An 8,598-nucleotide genomic window follows, 5' to 3' on the forward strand; every position below is an offset into this window, starting at 1 on the left:
AAATGTGATGGTTGGAAGGTTGTTATGAAATAGAAAATGTATGAATTTCCCTCGAAGCATAAAAAGATGTAGGATATATGGCTGATGTTGTAGGGTTATCCTCATCTGGGTTGAAATACATGCAAAATGTGGAAGCGAATGTAAAGTATGCAAAATATTTGACTAAATTCCTCCAAGAGGCATCTTGCAGAATTAAATGAAATAACCGTAGAATGAGAAAGGCTCTATAACTCCAAATGGTGAGATGATGACAATTTCAGATGAAGCAAATGAAGATAGAGGCCACCTCGACAAAATTGACAAACGAATTATTTCTTCAATATAATGGGTTTGATGTTATTTTTATAAAAAGTGGCTTATGTTGTTGATTGTAACCCAAGGTCAGAGAGTTGACCTCTTTTGCACATAAAAGTGTAGGTTACTAACTCATTGAGATTTACACAGAAAAGAGTTAGTTATTAACCTAGGATTAAAGTTAGTTACTAAGGTGGTTATTCTGGCAAGCCTATAAATACAAGGCTTTTGTAATGTAATGGGGGAACTTTTTACAGAGGGAAAAACTCTGTTGGAATTCCAGGAGAAACTTGTAATGACATTTTGATTTGCACCATGTATAGAAAGGATTTTGGACATATATATTTCCAAAAGGATAATGAAGAATACATCTTAGTTTGTATGTTCTAAATGTATTCATGTGTTATCATTGCCGATTTCTCGTATGTCAAATTGGTAGTCTTTTTATGCATATGCGATCTATACAATTGATGTGATGATGCACAAGCAACCTTTGGTATCTCAGTTTGAATGTGTTGAAGTGTCTTATCTCTCCGTATGTTGAGATTTGTCATTGTTCTTTATCGTCATCTCATGGCTAAGCATGTTACCTTATAAAATCCGCTTGTAACTTGTTGCTAATGTTTGGAAATCTCAATTGATGGTCGTATGTCTATTGTTGGGGTTTCTATCTTTATTCCTCTTTAGATTTATGTTTTCTCCTTTATGTACTTTTAGGTTAAAAGTACACAAAATCCTAAATACCCTATCATACGAGGGAGTTGCCCCTCTCAAACGCAGAGGAAGATCATGTTTCATAGAATGATCTCTCCAACTGTTGGAACGCTTGTCACTGCTCATTGGGCAAACAGGGTCAGTTTCATGTAAACGATCGCAGTGACAAATCTGTTTACCAACACACACACACACACACACACACATACACACACACACACACACATATATACATACATATATATGTATACATGCATATATATATATATGTATATATGTATATAATTACACACACACACACACACACACACACACATCTATACATGTGTGTGTACACATTTATATATATACATACACAGACACAGACACATATATATGTACACATATACATATGTGTACACACACACACATACACACATGTATATGTATACATATGTGTATACATATATATATGTATATGTATATGTATACACATGTGTATATGTAGTATACATATGCATATGTAATATACATATGCATACGTATATGTATACACATATGTATACTACATATACATGTGTACACACACACACACACACACACACACACACACACATATATATCTGTGTGTGTGTATACACACACACACATATACATATGTATACATGTGTGTGTACACATATATACATATACATACACACACATATATGTACACATATACATATGTATATGTATGTGTATACATATACATATGTGTACACACACACATATACACACATATGTATATGTATACATATGTGTATACATATATATATGTATATGTATATGTATACACATGTGTATTATACATATACATATACATATACATATGCACACACACACACACATATCTATGTATGTATACACATATATGTTTATGAATATATATATATACACACACACACACACACACACACAATGTATGTATGTATACACATATATGTATATGTATACATATAGATATATATGTACACACATGTGTACACACACACACACACACACACACACACACACACACTAACCATATAATGAGTGTTGCCCCTTGGTTTTGTTTGTATTTGATGTAGGAGCATCCCCGATCGATGAGAAATCTTGCATCAACCAAAAATATTTCCTTTCAGTTTTGCTCTTGTTTATTTCTTTATGATATTTTCTGTGTTCTTATTGGTTGGTATCGGTAGTTGCTTGTTCTTCGTGGTAGATCTTATTTTCGGTTTCCAGGTGGGTTCATGTGCTTAATTTCAGATTTTTTTCATTCATTTGGGTTCTTTTTCAGTCAGTTATCACTTCTAGTTGAATGTTTCTAGGTTCTAGGATAGTTCTTGTGCTTACCAATTGGTTTTCCTTCATTACCGACATGATTCTTGACGTGTGGATCTATTTTGGGTCTTGTTTGATGTTATTTGGCTTGTGATCGACCTTCTTGTTGAACTGCACTTTGTGGTAGTTATTTTTTGAAAAGATTTCTTTAATTCTTAGAGCCGACCTATTTACACATTTCATTTTCCTGCATTGGTAAATGTAATCTTATGAGACCGACCCAGATATGTTCCAGTGGGTATAAATATGGTATTATGTAATCATTTGTAGGAGCAGAGGAAGTAGAATTGAGAATAAGGATCGAGATTTGCATTTTGTGGTCTGGTTGATTCTTAGAGTCTTGGATTGGATTGTATCTAGCTGATAGCTTGCATGTAACCGGTTAATTGTCGGAGGTTCATTGATGATTATATGATGATAGTCAGATGATTGTGGAAGTTCTAAAGCGATAATACGACCTGTTTATGTAATATTGTTATGTTTTCTTACTGCTTTCATTGCATTACTTTTGCTGCACAAGCCGATTGATTCTCTTTGAGGGTTTTACCAGTTATGGCTGCATCAAGTGGTATTAGAGTTGGTTATGGACTAGCTGGTGGAATAATTGTTTGTGAACATTGAGGCATTCCTTTGGGTGGATAGATCACCGATTGGAGGCAGGTTACACGTGTTCAATAGATCGCCGAGGGGAGGCAATTGTAACCAACAGTCAGATCGCCGAGTTGAGGCAGTTCACTGGAGTGGAAGAGGAGATGTTGCCTAGAAGGGCAAACCCCTAGAGGGTAGAGCAGATGATGGAATGAAATTCGAAACACTTTGGTTGGTTTGCAGAGAAACCCTAATTCCAAGGATGAATATGAGGAAGTTGGTGAAGAGCTTGAGGAAGTTGAAGGACCGAAAGATGAAAGAGAGGAAAGATTCCTGAGAACAGTGGCGCAAGCTAGTAAAGTTCATAAAGTTGAAGTTTTTGACTTTTTCGGAACACTGAACCCAGAGGATCTGATCGATTGGTTCAAAGAGTTGGAGGATTACTTCGAGTTTGAGGATGTCAAGGACCCACAAAGAGTTCAGTAGGCAAAGGCCAAGTTGAAAGGGTGTGTTGCCTTGTCGTGGAAAGAATTGCAGAAAGACATAGTAGAGAATGGTGAATTGAATATCACCCAATGGAGACAAATGGTTGCAAGATTGAAGGCCAGGGTCATACCAAGAGACTATGAATTGGAGTTGTTCAAGAAGTTGCAGAACCTGAAATAGAGAAACATGACTGTGAAGGAATATACTGAGGAATTATACAATGTGGTGATTAGATTTGGACATAGAGAGATGGATAGAGAAAAGGTGGTGAGGTACATAAATGGATTTGCTTTTAACATTCAGGATGAGATGAGTATGTTGAGAGTTTCCATAGTTGAAGAAGCTTACCGGTATGCTTTGAAGGTTGAGGAGAAGATGAGAAGAAGACAACTAAATAGAGGGAAAGAGAAATTAAAGATGAGTGACAGTATGAAGAAATTGATTGAGGAAGATGAATCAAAACCTAAGTGGAGTAAAGAACCAAAACAAAAATCTTAGAGGAAAGGCAGTAGCAGTACCGGTAGAGAATTTCCTGACAAATGTTACAAGTGTGGAGAAATCGGACATAGATTTTATGAATGTAAGCAGTGGATGGCAAGAAGTTGTGTGGCAAATGAGGAACTAGAAGGTGAAGGTACCAGATCTGACTGTGCACCAGAGCAAGGAGAATCCCTTATGTTCAAGAGAAATGATACCAGATCTACTCAAAGGAAGAGTCTTTTTTGGACTGTGTGTAAATCGGGTGGTAAGGTTATTGTAGATAGTGGAAGTACTGACAATTTGGTATTTGAGGAGATTGTTGCGAAGCTTGGATTGAAGAGGCTTGAGCATCCTTGTCCTTATGAGGTGATTTGGTTACAAGATGATCAAAAGATAGAGATAAAGGAGCAGTGTTTGGTGAATTTCAACATTGGGCCTTTCAGAGATGAAGTTTTGTGTGATGTTGTATCTATGAGTGCTTGTCATGTCTTGTTGGGAAAACCTTGGCAGTATGGTAGAGGAGCTATTTATGACTGTAGAAGAAACCTAGTCACTATTGAGAAGGATGGACATAAGTTCACATTGACTTCTTTGAAGGAGAAAGAGAAGGAGGTGAAGAATCTGAGTCATGAGAAAAGTTGTAGTACTGAGAAACAGGTGGTAGAGGTTATACCAGAAAGTTTGAAGAAAGATTTGATGGCATAGGTTATACCAGAAGGTTTGAAGAAAGATTTGATGGCATAGGTTATACCAGAAGGTTTGAAGAAAGATCTAATAGAACTGGTTGTAGAGGTTATACCAGAGGGTGACATGAGTTTGTAGAAGGATTTGACAGTTGAGCTCGATGGACAAATGGAACCAAATGACAAAGAGCTTATGGTGACAAACCGGATGAAGTCTTGTGGCAGAAAAAAATTAGAGTTGTAGAAGAAAGAGAATAGTAAACAAAGACAATGTGAAGATTTGAAGCAAAGTAAGAGGAACAAAGAGAGTTAGAGGTTAGAGAAGCCAATTGAGGCACCGAAGTAGCTAAAGCAGAGGTTGGTAGATAAGGAAGATGTTTGGATCAGAAATGAGCATGGGGTCTTTATTCTGAATCTTTTTAGATGTTCATGAGTTGCCTCTCATGGAACATCTTTTTCTACCTGGGTTGTCAGATGCAGGAGCATCCTTGGTCAATGAGCAATCTTGCATCAACCAAAAAGACTTCCTTTCAATTTTGTTCTTGTTTAGTTCTTTATGATGTTTTATGTGTTCTTATCGGTTGGTACTGGTAGTTGCTTGTTGTTAGTGGCAGATCTTATTTTCAGTTTCCAGGCGGGTTCATGTGCTTAATTTCAGATTTTCAGTTCATTTGGGTTCTTTTCCGGCCAGTTATCACTTTCGGTTGACTGTTTCTAGGTTCTGAGATAGTTCTTGTGCTTACTGATTGGTTTTCCTTCATTATCGGTGCAATTCTCGCTGTGTGGATCTATTTTGAGTCTTGTTCGATGTTCTTTGGCATGTGGCCGACCTTCCTGCTGAACCACACTTCATGGTTGTTATTTTCCGGAAAGATTTCTTTAATTCTTAGGGTTGACCTATTTACACGTTTCATTGTCCTGCATTGGTAAATGTATTCTTATGAGGCCGACCCATATATGTTCTAGTGGGTATAAATATGGTATTATGTAATCATTTGTAGGAGCAAAGGAAATAGAATTGAGAATAAGGATTGAGATTCACACTTTGTGATCTGGTTGATTCTTAGAGTCCCAGATTGGATTGTATTTGGTTGATAGCCTACATGTAACCGATTAATTGCCGGATGTTCATTGATGATTATATGATGATAGTCAGATGACTGTTAGAAGTTCTAAAATGATAATATGATTTGTTTATGTAATCTTGTTATGTTTTCTTGCTGCTTTCGTTGTGTTACTCTTGCTGCATAAGCCGGTTGATTCTCTTTGAGGGTTTTACCGGTTATGGTTGCATTAGTATTTGAATATATTTTTGGCACAGTAATCACTTATAGAGAACAAAGAGTTTCAACACATTCTTCATCCACATGACACTAATGTTGATGTGTGACAAAAGATTATGTTTTCTTTGGCTTCTATCAAGGGTATTGGTTATCATTTCACTCACATTGTCTGTAAGAAGGTTGATGTTGATATGAGTAAAAGGTGTTTTTTTGAGTCAACCTGTTTATTCATATTCATTTCATGTTTTTGCAGTCTTATTTAATTGAATTGGTATTTTATTTTTATTTTTTTTGAATGAATTTTTGCTAAAACAAAATGTGAGCATTTGTAAGGTAACTTAATATTTTAGATCTATGTTGTGACGGTCTATGTGTTTTTTAAATTATTATTTTTAAAAATATTTTATTATTGCGTAGTCTACAATGGAAGGCTTTTTAGGGTTTATCTCAGTTGGATTGGGTTTTATGTTCTCCAAGTTTTTTGGGGTATATAGTAACTTTGTATTTTTAGAAAATAAATTATCATTCTAAGTTCTTTGATTTCTTTTGCCTTTTACTAGTGGGGGTTTTAGGTTTGCAGTTTTTAAGAAAATATATTAAGGGTTTTTAGTGTTTTAAAAATTATAGAGTGAGGTCTTAAGATTTTAACTTTTTCTTTTTGCATTATGATGGGCTGCATTTGGACTTGACAAGGATCAAAGGCTATTAGAATAGGATTGAAAAATCTAATGGTAATAGTGCCAAATCCTAGACAGTTGAAGATCCCATCGGCCAACCTAAAAAAAACAATCACCACTAACATAAAATACTTACAAATAGGAACTGTGATGGGGGTTAACAAGGGAGATACAAAGTCTTTGGTAAATCAAACACTATGTCTTTCTTGAGTTGTTTATTTTAAATTTGTGTTTGACATTTAAACTCATAAAAAATCGAACTTACTATTTAGTAACATTACCACAAGAACTAACATACTTTTCTAAATAATGCAAGTTAGTTAAAGGTTTATAAAAATATATCCTTAATATTGGTCCTCATAACTGGAATGGAAACTAGGTTAATTCAGGGTTATAAAAACTCAATTCAGGGATTGGACATCCTTATTGAACAACTAGCTTTCCTGTAGCAAAGGATCATTTACTTTATCGACCAGAGACGTAAACTTGAAATGGGCTAGCACTGTATGTGCACTAAGTTCAAATCAGAACCATTCTATCCTACTACAGGAAAAGAAATTCTCTGAAATAAATGTGCAAAAACATAATGAACTAATACTTAATCAGAACTCGCAATTGAAAGTAACTTAAGCAATTGCTACCAAATGATAAGGTTTTGGCCAGTGGATGGGAACTACTCTGCACGTTGTGGCTGCAGGAATAGACATAGGAATTGTTTCCAGTGGCTACAGGAACAGTCAAATGCCAAAACAACAACTATGTCAAGATGGAAATTAACTGAAAAAACACAAAGGGACTACTCACCAAGTGGGCCCCCTTGAGTGAGTATATCCAGAATTCTTAGATTGCAACTAATAAGCTCAAAATAACATTGACTTCTTTATTCCAAATTGACTGCAAAATACATAAGTTTGAAAGCTGGATATTACAAATTCTATGGTCATTCTGTGTCCTTGAGAGGAGATAGAGACCTTTTATTTATAAGGAAACTTATAACAGATTCCTAACTGATCAACCCACATTCTAACAGAATAGGTGTACAAGTTTATTATACTTAAAGAAGAAGTCAGCGTAGGAAAACAAAACAACATCTGTCTTGCAGCTAAGAAGATATAGCACGATTTTCTTCCTGGATTTAAGCTCCACTAAGAACAATTATGAATGTCCCACAAACCGCTCTGCCAAAGAAGCGATCAAGTGGTTATGATCTTCTTTAATGCTGCTTCACTTTGACTGGGTCTGCATCGTAGCAACATGTTGATGTTCCTTTTAACTGCCAGCTTAGTCTTTCTTTCTTCTTGGTTGACCCTGCATCATGGTGTTAACGTGCACAAAAGCATTTGTATCTACTAATGTTAACATGACATAAATTAAACCACATTCTAAGATTGATTTAGATAATTTGCTTATATGAACCATTTATAAATCATTATATAACAACCTTAGGTATATGATAAATCAGTTCCAGAAATACTTAAAATGACATCAACTAGGAAAGCCTTTTGACCCAAATATTATCCAGACACAAGACCTAAGCAGGAATTCTATGACAAAAATCTATGAAAATAGAGCCATTATTTCGGCTCATCACCTAATATAGAAGCCAACAAGATCATTACCTAATGCATTTCATTGCTCTTCGCTAAGATTAAACCATAAACACCAACTAAATATATGTATTTATTAAACTTTACAACTACATAACAAAACTATATCAAACCCCTTCTAATGCCAGCTTAGAACTAAATTTTAATTTTAGCTATAATCGATATTTTCTATACTCGAGCCTTTTGGATCAACCTAGTTGTCATATTTAAGTTTCCATGTTTTGGGTGTCACTACTGAGCTTGCAATCAAGAAACCATAAAAACCAATGCTTGACCAAATAGAAAGAAGGATGGATTCAATGAATAGTAACAAAAAACAAGAAGAAATTCTTTAAACAAATATATTATATTTCAATAATTATTTCATCCTTACATAAATTTGATCCAACATAAACAAATCCTTCACGAATTTCTCACTAAAAAAAATACAAACACAATTTGCCAAGAA

The sequence above is a fragment of the Cryptomeria japonica genome, chromosome 1, assembly GCF_030272615.1.
Source record: "Cryptomeria japonica chromosome 1, Sugi_1.0, whole genome shotgun sequence".
NCBI classification, from domain to species: Eukaryota; Viridiplantae; Streptophyta; class Pinopsida; order Cupressales; family Cupressaceae; genus Cryptomeria; species Cryptomeria japonica.